This window comes from Numenius arquata, chromosome 1, assembly GCF_964106895.1.
Source record: "Numenius arquata chromosome 1, bNumArq3.hap1.1, whole genome shotgun sequence".
NCBI lineage: Eukaryota > Metazoa > Chordata > Aves > Charadriiformes > Scolopacidae > Numenius > Numenius arquata.
In genome coordinates, this window is record NC_133576.1 from 4,057,985 (window position 1) to 4,077,664 (window position 19,680).

General features: G+C 41.0%; 1 protein-coding gene across 1 annotated transcript in view; it reads right to left on the reverse strand.

Moving 5' to 3' along the window:
• CCDC91 (coiled-coil domain containing 91) overlaps nucleotides 1–19,680 on the reverse strand; it is a 158,787-nt gene that overhangs the window by 37,673 nt on the left and 101,434 nt on the right. The window lies entirely within an intron of this gene.

The following is a 19,680-nucleotide window of genomic DNA, read 5'->3' on the forward strand; positions in this document are numbered from 1 at the left end:
TTGAAACCATGTTGCCAATGATCTGAGGGAGAGTTTGGAAAAAAAGACTATCAATTTCCCCTCTAAATGCAGACTTTTACCAGTGTTGATCTGCTTGAGGGTAGGAAGGCTCTACAGAGGGATCTGGACAGGCTGGATGGATGGGCTGAGGCCAATGGGATGAGGTTCAACAAACCAAGTGCTGGGTCCTGCAACAACCCCATGCAGCGCTACAGGCTGGGGGCAGAGTGGCTGGAGCTGCCCGGCAGAAAAGGACCTGGGGGTGTTGGTCGACTGTCGGCTGAACACGAGCCAGCAGTGTGCCCAGGTGGCCAAAGCGGCCAACAGCATCCTGGCCTGTACCAGGAACAGCGTGGCCAGCAGGACTAGGGAAGTGATTGTCCCCCTTTACTCAGCACTGATGAGGCCCCACCTCAAATAATGTCCTCAGTTTTGGGCCCCTCACTATAAGAAAGACATTGAGATTCTGGAGCATGTCCAAAGAGCAACAAAGCTGATAAAGGGTCTAGAAAACATGTCGTATGAGGAGCAGCTGAGGGAACTGGGGTTATTTGGCCTGGAGAAAAGGAGGCTGAGGGGAGACCTTACCACTCTCTACAACTACCCGCAAGGAGGCTGTAGAGAGGTGGGGGTCAGTCTCTTCTCCCAAGTAACAAGAAACAGGATGAGAGGAAACGTCCTCAAGTTGCGCCAAAAGAGGTTTAGATTGCATATTAGGAAAAATTTCTTCACTGAAAGGGTTGTCAAGCACTGGAACAGGCTGCCCAGGGGAGTGGTTGAGTCACCATCCCTGGAGGTATTTAAAAGACATATAGATGTGGCATTTAGGGACATGGTTTAGTAGTGGACTTGGCAGTACTAGGTTAACGGTTGAACCTGATGATCTTAAAGATGCATCCTAAAGAATTCCATGATTCATCTACCATATTCTAGTTAACCAAAAGAAGTACTAATACATCTTCAAAATAAATAAGCATTTATTACTTCATAATACAAAATTAATATAGGGTACATAATGAAATCGAAACTGAAATATCACTCTTTCAGATACATATTGACTACAGTTATCATCTGAAAATTATCGCAACAGTCACAGTCTGCCATGACAATGGTAATTCAACAGACAGATCCACATGATCTGTCTATCAGACCGGACAATCTCATATGATTGTAGATGTGTGCTTTGGTGGGCTTCATCCCAACATTTGTATTTACCAGACTCCTGGTAATAGTCCAGAACATTTCTTATTTTTGGCGATTAAACTTCACCAACCAAAGTCCAGCATGAATCATATGCTTCTCTGGCCTGTGATTGGAATGTCTGTTTCTCAACTGAGTTTAAACATTATCCTGCTTGCTAAATTCAGGAGAAATGAAGCAGTACAGGAAAACACACAGCATTCTTCCCAGGGTTATATCTTAAAAAGCAGACACTACAACAACTAACAACATTACTTAAGTGGCTGATTTAGTTTGCACTGTCCCTTACTTGCAGCTCACAATGGGCAAACGCAGGATTCTGTGTAACAACGACAGACGACTCAAGACTATCAAAAGACTTCTTTGCTGTGGTATCAATGAACTGGGAAACTCTTGTCTTTTCCATCCAGTTTTCAGAAGGTTTCAAAGAGCAAACATCACACAACACCCAGTCCCCTAGCCAACTCAGTCATATATTTTCCCCGTCCTTCAAATTAATCAGTGATATCAATTTTTCCTTCTGTGAAAAAAAATCTTCACTCCTCCTTCTACACAACCTTTCACAAAATCTTCTCCTCTAAGTTCTCAAAGTCACTGTCTGTCTTTGCTAAAGTCACTGTCTGTCTTTGCTCTGTTTTTGTCAGTCATTGCAGTAGATTACCAACCCATAAGAAGATAATTTAAATTCTGATATTACCTATTACTACTGTTTAACAGTCTTCGCTGCATGTACATCCTGTCAGTGTATGTGCTTACTTTACCTTCATCTCTTTCTTTTCTCTTTCCTGTTATGCTATATCTACCTTTAGATTTTATCCTAATTTAAATTTTGGTTGCAAAAGAAAAAGTTGGCCCTTATTTCATCTTTAGCTAAAACGGCTATGACATTATTTGAGGCTCTTAGTGTTACTGTAATCTATTCAAGAAAATGGGAAAACCCAGTTTCCCATAAGAAGCTGAGGAAGAGCACTCCACAAATTGCCCTTGAGGTGCAACTCTTCCCTTCCATCTCCCTTTTCTTTTTTTTTTTTTTTTTTTTTAATATCTGATCAGAGCACTACATTATAGTCACAAAGTTAGCTTCTTTTACAGGACTTTAAATACATGTGCTTGACACCAGTTAGAAGACTAGAACACTAAACAGAAAAATAAGATTAAGTTATTCAAGTACTCAATTGACAAACCATATTCAATCATATATTAGGAATCACAACCAGGCAATCACTATGTATATATACACACACATGCAGGAAGACAGAAAGAAAGAACAGTGTACTGTATATATCCAAGAACTCCAGTCAGTATTTAAAAAAAAAACAAAACAAAACAAAACAAAAAAAAACAGCCATATGATGATTTGCAATTTTGTAGGAAAATTCTTTTGTTTCCACACGAGGATCAGGTGGCAGTACCAAATTTTATCTAGGAAATGCAGCCACAGACTGCAATGCTAGTGGTTTCTCAGAAAATAGTAACCCTCAAATTATAATGTCTGTGGTTATAAACTACTACAAACTACTTCTGAAGTCAGACATGGTTAAAGTCTGCACGGAGTGACCTACTCCTTTTCCAGACTTTGCAAGCAAATTAAAAATAAACTGATCTAACGGCAGGAATCTCTTTCCAGTCAGTGCTATTAAGTTGTGTACTTTCTCACACGCTCAAGATTATAAAACTTTTTTTTTTTTTTCTTTTTTTCCTTCATGGAAGATGCTTTTCTGTGTCCTTATGGAATCACCATGATCTCCATAAACACTGGACACACTAACGTTTCTCCAAGACGGTGGAAAACCAAGAAGAAAGTGAAACTGAAAATATTAGTTGGATATCCTCTTGAGGGAAATGTAAGCAAACACTCCCACTGAAAGTTGAACCATACAGTAAAGACAACAGAAATTGGAGACTTGCTTTGAAGAGCAAGTTCTAGCGTCACTAGATAAGGGACGACCTATGGATGTGATCTATCTGGACTTCTGTAAGGCCTTTGACATGGTCCCCCATGACATCCTGCTCGCCAAACTGGAGAGATACAAATTTGATGGGTGGATGATTCAGTGGATAAGGAATTGGCTGGATGGTCACATCCAGAGGGTAGTACTCAATGGCTTTAAGTCCAGATGGAGAGCAGTGACAAGTGGTGTCCCTCAAGGGTCCGTGCTGGGACCAGTACTGTTTAACATTTTTATCAACGATATAGACAGAGGGATGGAGTCCACCATCAGCAAGTTTGCGGACGAGCTGTGTGGTGTTGTCGATACACCAGAGGGACAGGATGTCATCCAGAGGGACCTAGACAGGCTGGAGAGGTGGGCTCAAGTAAACCTCATGAGGTTCAACAAGAGCAAGTGCAGAGTTATGCACCTGGGCCGGAACAATCCTCGCGCTCAATACAGACTGGGGGATGAGGTATTAGAAAGCAGCCCTGAGGAAAGGGACTTGGGGGTGCTGATGGGCGAGAAGCTGGACATGAGCAGGCGATGTGCACTCGCAGCCCAGAAGGCCAATCGCATCCTGGGCTGCATCTGATTCGGAGAATGAATGGTTAAAGGTCATTAGTGTAGATTTAGTACAGCTTGGCAAAGAACAGAGCTCAGAGCCCAGGAGCCCAGCATTCCAAGATAAGGAACTGGCCTTGTGTATAAGTTAGGAGGAGAAATCCCCCTTGCACCCGGTGCTGCAATAACCATACCTGCTTTATAACTCTATTCGAGTTGTAGGGTTTGTTTCCGCGCGTCAATTTGGCACCCCAGATGGGACCCCCTCCGTCCGGCTGCGGGACCTGCTGAGGATGGGACTCCTCTGGGCGCCCCCGAGATTTCTTGGGAGGACTCCCTCACTCATCCAGATCACCGTGGGGACAGACAAGGACCATCTACTGCGGACCAGGTATGTTTAGGGTTTTCTTAAGGGGGACCTGTAAGTCGTGAGGAGACGTCCTACGCGTGGTAAAGAGTCGGCGTACTCGCCCCAGGGTATGCTCAAGCTTGGGCTAACGGTTGGGTTATGCTTGTGTGGGATCCCTCGGTTTTGGTTTTTATGTTAGTGTGTGGAATTGTAATACTGTTTGTTACTTGTTGTATTTGTCATAAGGTACCACTACCGTGTTATTGTCTGATATAAGGTGGAAATTATTGTATGAGTGAAATGAGCGATTGAGACGCGGCACTGCTGCGGAGCGAGTGTGGAGTTCTGATCCGCGGTTCCGTGTTCTCCACGAGGAGAGCGGCCGGAGACGAACGAAGCGTGTGACAGACTGTAAAGAAACATTGTGTGAACCAAATATTGAGAATATTGAGTGGCAGTGTCTTGGACATTCGGATAATGTTTGTGATCCTATTTTTATCTTAAAGTGCTTTGCTTGTAATACGGAGGTCTGGGTAGATCAGGAGGACGATTTTTGGTGTCCACAGTGTGGTAGCTGGACTGAGTGGGAAAAGATCGAGCGGGCGGGAGAGTTGAAACAAGTAATCTGTGGAGACATAGCCTACCCCTGGAGATAAAGGTAGGGACAGGGATATAGCTGTACCATTTCCCGGGAGGGAAACAGGAATAACACTTAGGTGACACACGGAGATCAGGGTCACCTCTTAACCAAGGGGGTAAGGAGAACATAAAATGGGCAATAATCAAGGAGGCGAGATACTGAAAAAGAGTCCCCTAGGGTGTATTTTAGCACACTGGAAGGAGATCGGAGGTTCACCAGGTGGCAGTGTGGACAAGAAAACCTTAATTAAATATTGTAATCAGTGGTGGCCCCTTTACAAGTTAGATGATCAGGAGAAATGGCCCTTTAATGGGACCCTTAATTACAATACTATATTACAATTAATGCTATTCCTTAGAAGGGAAGGAAAGTGGGATGAAGTCACATATGCGGACATGTTTTTCACCCTTCGGAACCACCCCAAATATCAGCAGGACTGTGGACTAGTGGCTCCACAAGACCCAATAGTGTAATAAGAAAGAAGGAAAAGGAAAGTTGAAGAGATGTTGCAGCAAGTGATATCCGGAGAGAGTTGAGGCTGGCAGAAAGCAGAGAAGCGTGGAGAGTGTTAAGACGGAAGGAAAGATAAGTGAGAGTTAGTAGCGGCGCTACAAGAGAGTAAAGGATTTGGAGATATGGGACCTAAAAGGCCTCTGAGAAGGGAAGGATACAGGTCCAGGCAAAGGGGGACTAACGGGGACCTGGGGAATCTACCCTAGCGGATCCACTGGTTACTCTAAGGCTAGGGAAAAAACAACAAGAAATAGAATTTTTGGTAGATACAGGAGCAACATTCTCGGTCTTGAATGAAGCCCTGACCCCTATTGATACTGATTTTGTGACAGTAAAGGGAGCCGCTGGCCAGAGTGAAAAGGCATATTTTCTCAAACCTCTTAGGTTCAAATTGGGAAAACAATTGGGGATACACAAATTCTTATACATGCCAAGCTCCCTGAAACCCTTGCTAGGATGAGATTTATTAGAACAATTGGGAGCAGAAATTAAATTCAAAAAAGGAAAAATTGAACTTCGGATAAGAGAAGATCAACTAATTGAAGTATTAAGATTGACCCTGATAAGAACTCCCATTACTCCAGGAGTGCCTGAGGAGATTAGAGACCAAATTTATCCGGGGGTATGGGCCTCGGGAGTGCCAGGGAGAGCAAAAAGTGCTTCCCCAATAGTGATAAAACCCAAACAAGGAGTACGACCGGTGAGAGTCAAACAGTATCCCCTCAGGATAGAGGATAGGAAGGGGATCCGACAAACTATAGACCAGTTTATCGAGTATGGGCTGCTGAAAGAATGTGAATCAGAGTAAAACACTCCAATATTACCTGTCAAAAAGCCGGATGGTATAGTACAGGATCTCAGGGCTATCAACAAAATTGTTGAGGATTTACATCTGGTAGTAGCAAATCCATACACTCTTCTAACTAAATTGGTACCTGAATTGGCGTGGTTTACCGTCATGGACCTAAAGGATGCCTTTTTCTGCTTGCCTCTGAGCCCAGAGAGCCAACTTTTATTTGCATTCGAATGGGAAAACCCAGAATCTGGAAGGAAAACACAGCTTACATGGACTGTGCTACCACAGGGCTTTAAAAATAGTCCAACACTTTTTGGAAATCAGCTAGCCAAAGACTTGGACCAGTGGAAACGCCCGCTTGGGTCAGGAGTGGTTTTGCAGTATGTGGACGATATATTACTCGCCACTGACACCAGAGAAACATGCCTAGAACGGACTGTGAGCCTGCTAAATTTTCTTGGACTTAATGGCTATAAAGCTTCTCCACAGAAGGCACAGATAGCCCAGCAGTAAGTGACCTATCTGGGATATGAAATAACCGCAGGCCAACGGACACTAGGGAAGGAGAGGAAAGAAGCCATCTGCCAGACACCTCGACCACAGACGCCTAAGGAACTTCTGACCTTTCTAGGAATGACAGGATGGTGTCGTCTCTGGATATATAACTACGGACTCTTGGTAAAGCCGCTATACAAGTTATTAAAATCTAACTCAAAGAATATTGTGTGGAATAAGGAAGCGGACAGAGCCTTCCATCAGTTAAAAAAAAGGTTAATGGAAGCACCTGCCCTGGGATTACCCCATACTACTAAACCTTTCTGGTTGTTTTCCTATGAAAAGCAAGGAATGGCCTTAGGAGTCCTAGCTCAGAATCTGGGACCCTATCGAAGGGCGGTGGCATACTTCTCCAAACAGCTCGACGGAGTACGTAAAGGGTGGCCCAGCTGTCTCCGAGCAGTGGCAGCAGTGGTAATAAACATCCAAGAGGCCCGTAAGTTCACCCTAGGCCAGAAAATCACAGTTATGGTTTCACATACCATCTCAGCAGTACTGGAAGTAAAAGGGGGGCATTGGCTTTCACCTCAGAGGTTTCTTAAGTACCAGGCTATCCTGATAGAGCAAGATGATGTAGAAATAACAGTAACTAATATTGTCAATCCAGCCTCTTTCCTCAGCGGAACCGAAGGAGAATCGGTGACCCATGACTGCTTGGAAACAATCGAGGCTGTGTACTCCAGTCGACCAGATCTGAAAGAAGAACCATTGGAAGATGCAGAGGATTCCTGGTTCACCGACGGGAGCAGCTTCATTCAACAGGGGATACGCAAAGCTGGCTATGCGGTAACCACCACAGAGAAGGTAATAGAGTCCAAGGCCCTGGCCCCAAATACATCAGCCCAAAAGGCTGAGATAATAGCACTAACCCGAGCCCTGGAATTAGCCAAAGGAAAACGAATAAATATCTGAACAGACTCTAAATATGCTTTTGGGGTAGTGCATGCTCACGGGGCGGTCTAGAGAGAAAGAGGACTCTTATCTACACAAGGGAAACACATAAAACATGCTGAAGAAATTCTCAAGCTCTTAGATGCAGTATTACTGCCTACCAAAGTGGCTATCATGCACTGCAAAGCTCACCAAAAAGGGAACACCACTCCGGAACTGGGCAACGCACTGGCGGACTGAGAAGCCAAAAGAGCAGCAGAGATGGGTAATGCAGAGGTACAATCCTTGGTCCCAGATGGTAAGATACAAATTGACAACAGAACCTAGATATTCTAGGGACGATCACAAATTGATCAAAGACTTAAATGGGAAAATTGAAGGGAAATGGGTCAGAACCCCACAGGGAAAAATAATAGTGCCTTTCTCGTTACTATGGGCTGTAGTCACAGCAGAACATAAGAAATCCCATTGGGGAACAGAGGCACTTTACAGATACCTGAGTAGGCTAATATGTGCTCGGAATCTATATGCCACTGTCAAACAAGTCACTCAGCAGCGTGAGGTATGTTTACAGAACAACCCTAGGACAGGTCCCAGAGTCCAGTTTGGCCAAATAGGGAAGGGAAACTATCTGGGACAACAATGGCAAATTGATTTTTCAGAACTTCCAAGAAAAGGGGGGTTTCGATACCTATTAGTATTAACTGATACCTTTTCAGGATGGTCAGAGGCATTTCCCTGCCGAACCAGTAAAACAAGAGAAGTGGTTAAAGCATTGTTGCAAGAAATCGTACCAAGATTTGGGGTTCCCGCAGTGATTTCCTCGGACCGAGGATCTCATGTCACTGCAAAGGTTGTTTCAAAAGTAAGCAGATTATTGGGTATAGATTGGCAACTTCATACCCCATACAACCCACGATCGAGTGGTCAGGTAGAAAAGATGAATCACTTAATCAAAATGCAGATTGTGAAGCTAGGCCAGGAAGCTAACTTGGCCTGGCCTCAGTCATTACCATTAGCCCTTCTCAGGATAAGAACAAAACCCAGAACCAAAGAAGGTTTGAGCTCCTTTGAAATACTATATGGGAGACCATATAGCGTACAAGACGGGACATCCACAGAGTTAGGGAATGAAATATTGACAGATTACATGATAAATTTACAAAAACAGCTCTGAGGGGTAGAAAAACTGGTTCTGGGAACAAGAGCTCGTGGGCTGGATGGACCAGTACACGAGATCGAACCTGGGGATTATGTATATGTCAAGTCTTTTACAGATTCACCACTGAAGCCAAAGTGGGAAGGTCCCTTCCAGGTACTGCTGACCACTCACACAGCCATAAAGATTAAGGAACAAGCCGCTTGGATCCATTGGACTCGAGTCAAGAGAGCTCCAGAACCCCAGTGGACATCTACGCAGGCCGGACCCCTGAAACTTTGCCTCCAACGAAAAGATGGACATTAATGACATTAATAGTCGTCAACATGCCAGGACTTTGTATTTCAGGGGGAGGGACATGGGATATGAATACATATTCACAAAATCTGGAAACATTGGTAAGGGCTACTAACATGTCAGATTGTTGGGTATGTACTACCCTACCCAAAGGAGAAATGAAATTGCCTCTATATGGGGTGGCAGCAAGCAATTGGAACAGTGCCAACGGGACCTGGCCCAAATTTTGGGCAAGAGGGGGAAATGAGTTGAACGGGTATTGTGAGTACGATGATAATATCTACCCGTTAGGACCCAGATTTGATTTACAAGTGTTGAAAGAAGAGCTTGTTGTGTTAATTAGCAGTAACAATTGTACCTGGGAACACGGGGAATATAGACGCAGGGGGCCGGTGAATAGGACAATAGCCTGGGAATGGAGCAAGTTCATAGCTAAAACTCAGATTTTGCATCAGACTGCGCAAGATGACACCACATTCGAGTTTTCAGACCTTTGGGAAAAGTTAACCTCGTGGTTACCTAACCTGGCTTGGCTTAAACAACTGTTTATCCTTCTAGTAGCAATACTTGTGTTAGGAATCTTAGTGTGTGCATTAGCTAGATGTCTTATGTGTTGTACCAGGGGGACCAAAGATGAATACATTCAATGGAAGAAGCATCAGCTCCGTGAACGAGTGGAGTCAGGGAAGTATTTTAGAAATCAGATGGAGAAGGAAAGTGTGTTATAGGCAATTGTAAAAGAATTTACAAAGGTGAAAGAAAAGGGGGGACTTGATTCGGAGAATGAATGGTTAAAGGTCGTTAGTGTAGATTTAGTACAGCTTGGCAAAGAACAGAGCTCGGAGCCCAGGAGCCCAGCATTCCAAGATAAGGAACTGGCCTTGTGTATAAGATAGCAGGAACAGCCTGCATGCTAAGGAGGAACCCAATTGTCTGGGTAAAGTGTCCATCTGGTCGGGACCAGTTTCGTGGTTTGGGGTCCAGCCAGCCCAGCATTCTAAGCCAAAGGTAAAAGTACATGGTGAAGAAGACTATGAGCCTTCCTCCAGAAGATCCCGGCCCACGACCACCGGGCGACAGTAGGCATGCGGCAAGGGGAGGAGATTTATGATAACAAGTTCCTAGAAATAATTAGAATAGTAACGCCTTTTCTTAGAATTAATTATAATAACCCAGCCCACATTAATGAATATGTATACTTTTTATCATAAATAGATACTTGTTTTACGAGCCAGTGTGCAAGTTAGGAGGAGAAATCCCCCTTGCACCCGGCGCCGCAATAACCATACCTGCTTTATAACTCTATTCGAGTTGTAGGGTTTGTTTCCACGCGTCACATCAAGAGGTGTTGCCAGCAGATCCAGAGAGGTGATTCTGCCACTTTACTCTGCTCTGGTGAGACCTCACCTGGAGTACTGTGTGCAGGTCTGGAGCCCTCAATATAGGAAGGACATGGACCTGATGGAGCGGGTCGAGAGGAGGGCCACCAAAATGATCAGGGGGTTGGAGCACCTCTGCTGTGAGGACAGGCTGAGGGAGCTGGGGTTGTTCAGCCTGGAGAAGAGGAGGCTCCGGGGAGACCTCATAGCGGCCTTCCAGTACCTGAGGGGGGCCTACAGGAAGGCTGGGGAGGGTCTGTTTACAAAGGCCTGCAGGGACAGGACGAGGGGCAATGGCTTTAAACTGGAAAAAAGCAGATTTAGATTAGACATGTGGAATAAGTTCTTTACCATGAGGGTGGTGGAGCACTGGAATAGCTTGCCAAGGAAGGTGGTTGAGGCCCCTTCCCTGGAGACATTCAAGGTAAGGCTCGACGAGGCCCTGGGCAACCTGGTCTAGTGGGGGGTGTCCCTGCTGACTGCGGGGGGGTTGGACTAGATGACCTTTGAAGGTCCCTTCTGGCCCAGATGATTCTATTATTCTATGATTCTTCTCCAGCTCAATAGCCTATTTAGGTAGGAACCATGACACTGAGAAAAAAAGCCAACAACAACTTGTTGTTCAAGATCCACAAGCTATTGAACATGAACAACAATGTTACGATAGTCCAAGCCTGTTGCTGAAAAAATATCTTTTTTTTTCTTCCAAAGATTAACACTCTCTCACCCAATCAAAATCCTACAAAGTCTAACAAAGCTATTCCTGGAATTGCAATATGTCATTTTGCTGGGAACTTCAGAATCACAGAATAAATCGAGTATTTCAAACTCTGTCTTCCTCATAGGATTCTGTAACCTAGGTATAAGACGAAACAAATAAGAAATGGCCAAAGCAAGACTGACAAAGTGATACTATTTTATATTCCCTGAACTGGCAACGCACTCGATGCTTTGTCTATCACAGGTGAGAAGTTTTGAGGATGTATTTAAGGAAATGAAATTAATGTTATATGCCATGTGGAAACCCTCCCAAGTACATAAACATCATAAAAGAAAGGAAAGCGATGCCAATATCATGAACATTTTAAGGGTAAAAGTAGTTCTCCCAGTAACAATATTATAAATAGAGGGTAAAGGGCTAGAAAGTTATCACCAGGGCAGTATTCTGAAAGGACAAACTATAATTGTTAGGACAGGAAAAAAAAGATGCATTAATAAAAATACAGGAAAAGTGGGATCTTAGATGAAGATTATATCTATGTTGATAGATATGATATGGATCTCTTAACGGATATGATGCCTAAATGACCAGCAACATGTAAACAATTATAATTACGATTAAAACTGAAACAATACCATGATACAGTCCAGAGTAACAAGCAACATGGTTGGTCCTGAAGGCACCAGAAAGCATTTGGAGAGTGGGAAAGAAGAAAGGAAAGATTAAGAGACCTATTGAACTTCAAGTGATAGCGATACATTCATAAAGTGGTATCAAAGATATTTTTTAGCGTTTTTAGTGTAGACAGAAATAGCGCTCCCAGAAGGCATGGAGGAAAAAGTCAGTTAGGCTTCCAAATTTGATACCAACCAAGAGGGAATCTTACATAGAAAGCATAAAGCAACTATCTAAACCTAGGGAGGCAATAGCTCCCGATTCGGCTAACGCAGCATAACGTCATGGAGTACCACAGAAAACTGCCACCAAAGAGCTACCTAGTGGTATCTTGCCTCTCCACAATGTAGGCGTTCCCAAACTAGCCTATCTCCTGCCTTGCCAAAATTACCAGATCACCTGTTATATCACACAGATACAAGATGCAAGTTCTGCAAGTTACAGGAGGCGCAGATCACAGAAAACAGCTCTGTCTTAAAAACACTATGATGATTTCATAATAAAATTTTAGGGAATACCAGGTATCTCATCACTTAAAGTGATCGAAGAAGAAAGAGATTTTTGTACCACCATCATGGGAACAGCAGTTGGATGGATGTTTACAAATAAGCAGCTCAGGAGCGAGTATATGTATGAAGGAGATGAACAGACAGGATAGAAAGAGATTACAGGAGATCAAATGAGAAAAATTCTCTCAGAACAACCCTGAAAACTACCGTGTACAACCAATGAAGAAGAAAAAGACAGATAACTGGATTCACAATATGAAATGAATTCACAGATTTCAAAATCAGGAAAGGGGCATGCACTTGAACTCAATGTTCTCTAGTTTTTTAAGTGTGTTTTGTTTTTTGTGGTGCCAATAAACAAAATTCCATTGTTTTGACACCTAAAAAGATGTCACAGAATCCATCTGCAAAAGTAGCCTTACTGGACAATAAAAAGATAAGACAAATGTATAATCCCCATATATTTTCTTTTTTCCTCATACTACCCTCCAAAATATTCACTATACTCTTGCTGATTTGACACAAAAGAAAAAACGATGGTTTTTTTACAGATTAGAGGGGTAAGAAAGGGGCATTCCACAGCTAATAAATCTGTCTGAAAGCTAGAATGGGAAGTAACTTTTTAGATAAACTTTTATTTCTTAGTTCTTCCAGCCTTCTCAAATACACGGTGATAAGGAAAAATATTTAGAAAAATATTAATTTTCAACAAAAATTTAACAGTTAAGTGACAGTAGAAAAGAAAAAAAAAAAAAGCCAGTTCTTTAAGTATACAGCCAACATCTTCATGTTTTCATTTACATATCTTTTGTTAACTTACATATCTGTGATTCTGTGATATGACTGCGTATGGAAATCCTTAAGACATTCAATATAAAATTGATTCAGGCTTGCCAGAACTATCAACAGAAGCACTCCCTCAAGCAGATGAGCGTGAATACCAAAAAAGTTTTAATAATGTAACAGTTAAGTAGCCATTCATTTTTGGGGATTAAGCACCATGAGTTCTAGACATTTTGCCTTTTACCTGCTAAGCAATGGCATATATTATTATTCATAAACTCATGGAAAAACTTTAGACATACTTTAAAGCCCATAAAGTGCAGAAGAATCAAATTTTTTTTCAGCTATTTAGATGTTTGCCAGTAAAATTATATTAATATTTTCCAAGATTATAACTTACAAATTTATTGTTCTGCAAAGAACACCACAACATGAACCCTCAGGACTGTGAACAGTCAAGACTGTTGTCTTGACTGCTTAGAGATTTTCTCAGCAAAGACTACGGGGAAGTTCACTTTTTTTTTTTTTTCATAAGTCTTCTAGTTAACTTTTCTTGCAAAAATATTTTTCTTTGTATATCTCAGTTATGACTTGGCTGAATAAAACACTGCAGCTTCATTTTTCCTGAAATAATTTCCCATTGGTAAGATCATTTTGCCTTAGTGCTTTTGCTCACGTCCAAGAGGAAGCAGAGTTTATGCTAGTTCTTTTAATAAATTAAAGGCTTTTTTTTTTTTTTTTTTTTCTAATTATTTGCAGCCTTCAGAACATTTGAGTCTCTAATATATCTGCTGTGTGGATAATGCTAATGATGAACTCAAGCTCTTTTTCCTTTGAGAATTAGGGTAAACTACAGTAGATTATACACAGTATTTTAAATTTAAGCCCTCAGGAAATGACAGAGGTTATTCTTTGCTTTGAGTGCTTTAGGAGAGTTATTAATTTCAAGCTATGACATGGACCTAAATTTCCAGGCTTCACCCTGCAGCTGCCAGCTTTCATTTTAATGAATTTCCTTTAAAACAAAAATTCTGGTGCATGAATTCTCTTTAGCTTCTTTTGCTACTTTTGTCCTCTTCTCCTCCCCACATCCCCCCCCCCCCCCCCGATTTCACCTCATTTATATAATTGAGTATTTAGCTTTGTAAATTCATAACAACAACCATGCAGAGAGCTCTGTGCACGATAGCATTATATCTATAGTAGCTACTGCTCTACCTACTCTGCATGGCCCACTAATTATAAATACAGTATATCACCCTTCTATTTTATCCAAAATTGTATGGATCTCATCATCCTATATCCTTGAAGAATTTTTGGATTTTATTTTTTTTAAAGAGTAGAAATAGATGGAAAAAAAGATTACAACGGAGAGGACTGTCCGTTGTTTTTTCACTGAAGTTTATAGTTGTACCATTGGAGCTTCACTGCAATTTTGAATTTTAGGGAAAAAGCTTCTGCTTTCAGCGAAATTACCTGTTATAGTTTCTCCTTATCCAGAGGGCAACCACTTTGTTATTCAAATAAGTATTCTAGAAAAAAACCACAACATTCTAGTGGAAGAATTTCACCAAGCATTCCTATCAACACTGTCAACTACCAGTCATATTAAACTCTCCTTGCAGGGAACTTGCCACTGGAAAAAACACCATACAATGTATCAAAAAGAGAAAAAAATAAATACTGGAGACATGCCAAGCTACATCTAGCCTGCTGAATATATGAGTTCCTCATCTATAATGACTTCTCAATCTGTTGTAAAAGGATCATGAGGTTACTGTGCAAATGAACATTATCTTTAATCAAAAGACTGTTCACTTCTTTCGAGGAGAGCTTATTCTCACTGATTTAAAATGCAAGCCCACCCTCCCCAAAACTAAGAATCCTCTTCTGAATCAAAAAGAAAAAAAAGAAAAAACCCCATCTCTTTTATAAAAGCACTAAGCACCGGATAACACATGTATAAAACCTGAAGATGCTGCCAGTCTCAACCAAAAGCAAAATCTTTGGACTTCTAATACCTTACAGCCTCTTCAGACAGTGCTCTAGAAAAACTTTTACCATTTCCTTGGTGGCATAATACTTACTATTTATCCCATCAGAGTTATAAGGCTTCAGAGAATAGTATCTTCTGGGAAGATATTATTAATATCTTCTGGGAATAAAAATCCCATGTCTCTAAGTAAAGACCCCAAGTCACTGGAACAGCAAAGCTTTCATGAAAACAAATGCAATATTCATGTTACTTTAATTTCTTTTAAACAAAGGAGAAGGGCGTATGTCAAGGTTGCTCCATCAAGTCAAAACATTAATTCAGTAGGTCTTAGTTCCTACTTCACTGTAAGTTTTTCCTTTACTCTGCTGTTTCATATTTGATAACAAAATTTTTGATATTACTCATGAGTTAGTTATTAAACTGCCCTTAAGTCCCCCAGTTTTTCTCTGGCAATGTTAAATTAATAAAATAAATCTTATATGGAAGTAGCAACTCTTCTCTGCAAGCTCAACACCTATTCTGACTGAGGACAAACAATTTTTTAGGAAAAAGTTTTGTCAAGCATGAATATCTATCAAGTAGCAGCAATCTGCATAAAGCTTCCAGATTTGAATCCACTATGGCTCTCCTTCCTGGCCACCCCGCCACAGCAACAACAAAAGTCTAAAAAAACACCTGTATCATCCCTGCACAGTAAACATTCATCTTTTCTTCTTTTAAACAAATTATTTAGAAGACGAAGGGAAATCTCACCACCTGATTCAGCAGAACTGTGATCTTCAAAGCTTTACTGTTCTTATGCTAAAATTGTCTGACCGAAGAAGTGTTAACTAGCATACTTTAAGGTTTTTTCCATTTGTTTCCTTTTACATAACCAAGTTCTACAAGTTTCTTCTGGTCCATGTGTTTAAAAACCCGTGAAAAAAAAAGAACACCTTTTATTTTATAAAGAAAATTAGTTGAGAGTAAATTCCTCCTTTAAAACAAAGAATTAAGACTCCTAAACTTATTTTCTGATCTAGAAGACAAAGGAGAAGCCAACAAAATCATACCATTACAACATAGAAACTTGTTTTTCCTCATTTTCATCATTTAAACATTTTACAGATAAACAATGCTGCTGCAGTTTCTCAAATATCTTTCCCATTTAGTTTAGCTTGCCCCATGCATATGACAGTGTCCTTTTCTCTAATGATTTGTCTAGTTTCACTTTTTAGTTTTTTACATTGATTGTGCATCTTCTCTATTCTTAATTTACAGCCATTTAGAGGAAATTCTTTTTTTAATGCCAGGGTTGTAGGGTTGTTCTTGGTTATGATTCTCAGTGTCTGCTGATGCTGTACCGCAGCAATTCTGGCTGTCAAATTCAGGGTCTCAATTTCTTCTGTTCTGTTCTTCAACTCCAAGACAGACCCAAATATATTTAAACCACATAAAGTGGGTTTGTACCTCAAATAAAATTATAACATTTTGATTGTCTTCAAATTTTTCCATTAATTACTCCTAGATTTACTTATGGGTGCCATGACTAGAAGCCATTCTGCCTCACTGTCGTAGTTTCAGCTGGGATAGAGTTGACCTTTTGTATAGTGCTATGAGAATTGGAAGAGCAAACGTTTTGCAAGCAAAGCAAAACAAGTAATCCATTCACTGCTTCCCATCAGCAGGCAGGTGTTCAGCCTTCTCCAGGAAAGCAGGGCTCCATCACGCGTAATGGTTATTTGGTAAGACAAACAGCCTACCTCCGAACATCGCCCGCTTCCTTCTTCTTCCCCCAGCTTTATATGGCTGAGCATGATATCAGATGCAAAGCATTTGACACTGTCCCACACGACATACTTATCTCTAAATTGGAGAGACATGGATTTGACAGATGGACCACTCGGTGGATAAGGAACCGGCTGGAAGGCCGCACTCCAAGAGTTGCTGTCAAAGGCTTGACGTCCAAGTGGCGTTCTTCAGGGGTCGGTATTTGGAATGGTACTGTTTAACATCTTTGTCAGTGACATGGATGGTGAGATTGAGTGCACCCTCAGCAAGTCTGTCTGGGTGGTGAGACACTGGAACAGGTTGCCCAGAGAAGTTCTGGCTGCCCCATCACTGAAAGTGTTCAAAGTTGGGTTGGATGGGGCATAGGGCTCGACAAGACTTTCGCATGGTAACCCAGGAAAATTCACCAGGAGAGGAGAGGGCTTTGGAGAGACCTTATAGCAGCTTTCCAGTGCCTAAAGAGGACCTACAGGAAAGGTGGAGGCAGACTCTCAGGGAGTGTAATGATAGGACAAGGGGTAATGGTTTTAAACTGAAAGAGGGCAGATTTAGGTATTAGGAAGACTGAGTGCACCCTCAGCAAGTCTATCTGGGTATTGAGACACTGGAAGAGGTTGCCCAGGGAAGCTGTGGATGCCCCATCCTTGGAAGTGTTCAAAGCCAGGTTGGATGGAGCTTTGAGCAACCTGGTCTAGTGGAAGGTGTCCCTGCTCATGGCAGGGGTGTTTGAACTAAAAAATCTTTAAGGTCCCTTCCAACTCAAACCATTCTATGATTCTATGACATGGAATATCCCTTTGGTCAGTTGGAGTCAGCTGTCCCAGTTGTATCCCCTCCAAACTTGTTATGCACCCCCAGCCTATTCGATGGTGGAGCACTATGAGGAGCAGAAAAGGCCTTGATTGCTTAGCAACAACCAAAACCACCAGTGTGCTATCAACATTATTTCTCTTCCAAATCCAAAAAATAGCACTATACCAGCTGCTCGTAAGAAGTCAACTCTATCCCAGCTGAAACCATGACACTCACCTATTTGCGGAAGACTCCACTGACCCTTTCTGATCTTTCGCTTTCAATTTTGCAGACTTATTGCAGTATTAGTGAAGGAAAATCCATTCTCTTTAATATTATGCTTAATTTCTTTGTTTTGGTTGAAATGAGTAAAGCAAATCTCTTTAAATTAACTTACAGCAGAATAAAATTGAATTTTAATCTAGGTTTCTCTGACAATTACTAGTGTGATACAAGACTAAAAATGAAAAAAACCAGAGAAGTAAAAATAAAAATATACTTTCTTTCTCACATATAGATTACTTCCTCTGGTGATAAATCAACAAACTAAGAGAAGAGAGATTTTGTTAAAAACAAGTAAGGCTTCCCTTTCCTAGTATTATGCTCCAAAGTAATGCATTAGTCAGAAAGAAATCTCTCTTTCTTGAAATAACAGTACTGCTCTTAAAGCTCATTTTATATGTCTGATACCAAAATGACCTCAAATTGGGCCAGGGAAGGTTTAGGATGGATATTAGGAAAAGTTTCTTCACAGAAAGGGTTAGAAAACATTGGAACAGGCTGCCCAGGGAAGTGGTTGGGTCACCATCCCTGGAGGTATTTAAAAGATGGGTAGACATGGTGCTCAGGGACATGGTTTAGTGGTGGTTCTGGCAGCGTTAGGCTGATGGTTGGGCTCGATGATCTTAAAGGTCACTTTCAACTTAGACAATTCTAGGATTCCGTGAAATTATTCTCATCTTGAATTTAGCTTTGAAGTCAGCTACTTATCTCTTTGTTGTAAAGATGAGCTTGAGTGCCTGAAGGTTTATCGGTATGGTAAAACTGACATCTTACCACTTGATATATTTACATTCAAAAAGAAGTTAACAAGCTATATACAAAGTAAAAATCATTCCGTTTATGTTAGAAATAGCAACACGGTGCATAATATTGGCTCAGCATCAAAAATCCAACTTTTTGTGTAACTGATTACGTAGGAGTTTAATAATTCTGTTGAAGGCTGGAAAGGGAAATGTTTCCATTTCCAGCAGAAAGGTCTGTTTCCAAAAAATTCATTTTTAAACTTCCGTGACATTCTATTTTACTTCAAATTCTAAGGGGTTTTTTGGTGGTTTTCCTTTTTATTTATTTATTTTTTTTGCTACTGAGGACAAAAAAATAAAAAAAAATACAGTAATATCAAATTCCAACACCCAAATGAAATATCTCTCGTTTAAAATTCTTCAGACTATAACATTCCAATATGCCACCAAGAAATCAGTGAATTTAGAGACTCTTCTCCCAGATATTTCCAGCATCAGAAACTACAAAATTCAACTTTTGGAAGAGTAATTTAACTGCTATTAATAGCATATTTAATTTGCAATTCCTACAATTGTTAAAAGCAATGTTGGGAATGTCCCTCTCAACTTGTCTTGATGTACAATTAACCTTATAGAAGCACCTCTCTAAAAAGTAACTCTGGTTCATTACAGGTTTAGGTTTCCAATTTTCATAACCCTCTCTTTAATTTTTACCTATTCCAGTTTTTGTCCTAGAAAAATACCTTTTTACTAAGAGAGACAATGGAATTCCAGCATAATAAGGAACAAATGTAACATCTCTTCTTTTCCATAGGTATAAAAATAGTCACCTAAACTGACTTTTACATAACATACAACATAAAAGCCAGTATCTGAGCTAGTCATCTTGGGCTCCTTTTGAAGTCAGTGGACAAAAACAGGCATTTGCAGGGTATGATTCATCTCATTTCAATATAGGTACCTGAAAAGGTTGCAGGAATTTTGTTTGGAATGTGCCAACTTCTCTCCATACACATAGTCTAGATGAAGATAAACTAACAAGATCGCTCTGCGTTGCAAGTATCCACTAGGTGCCGTGATCAACGACAGACGTCATAAGAAAATCTACCACAACATTAGGAAGACATTCTAAAGA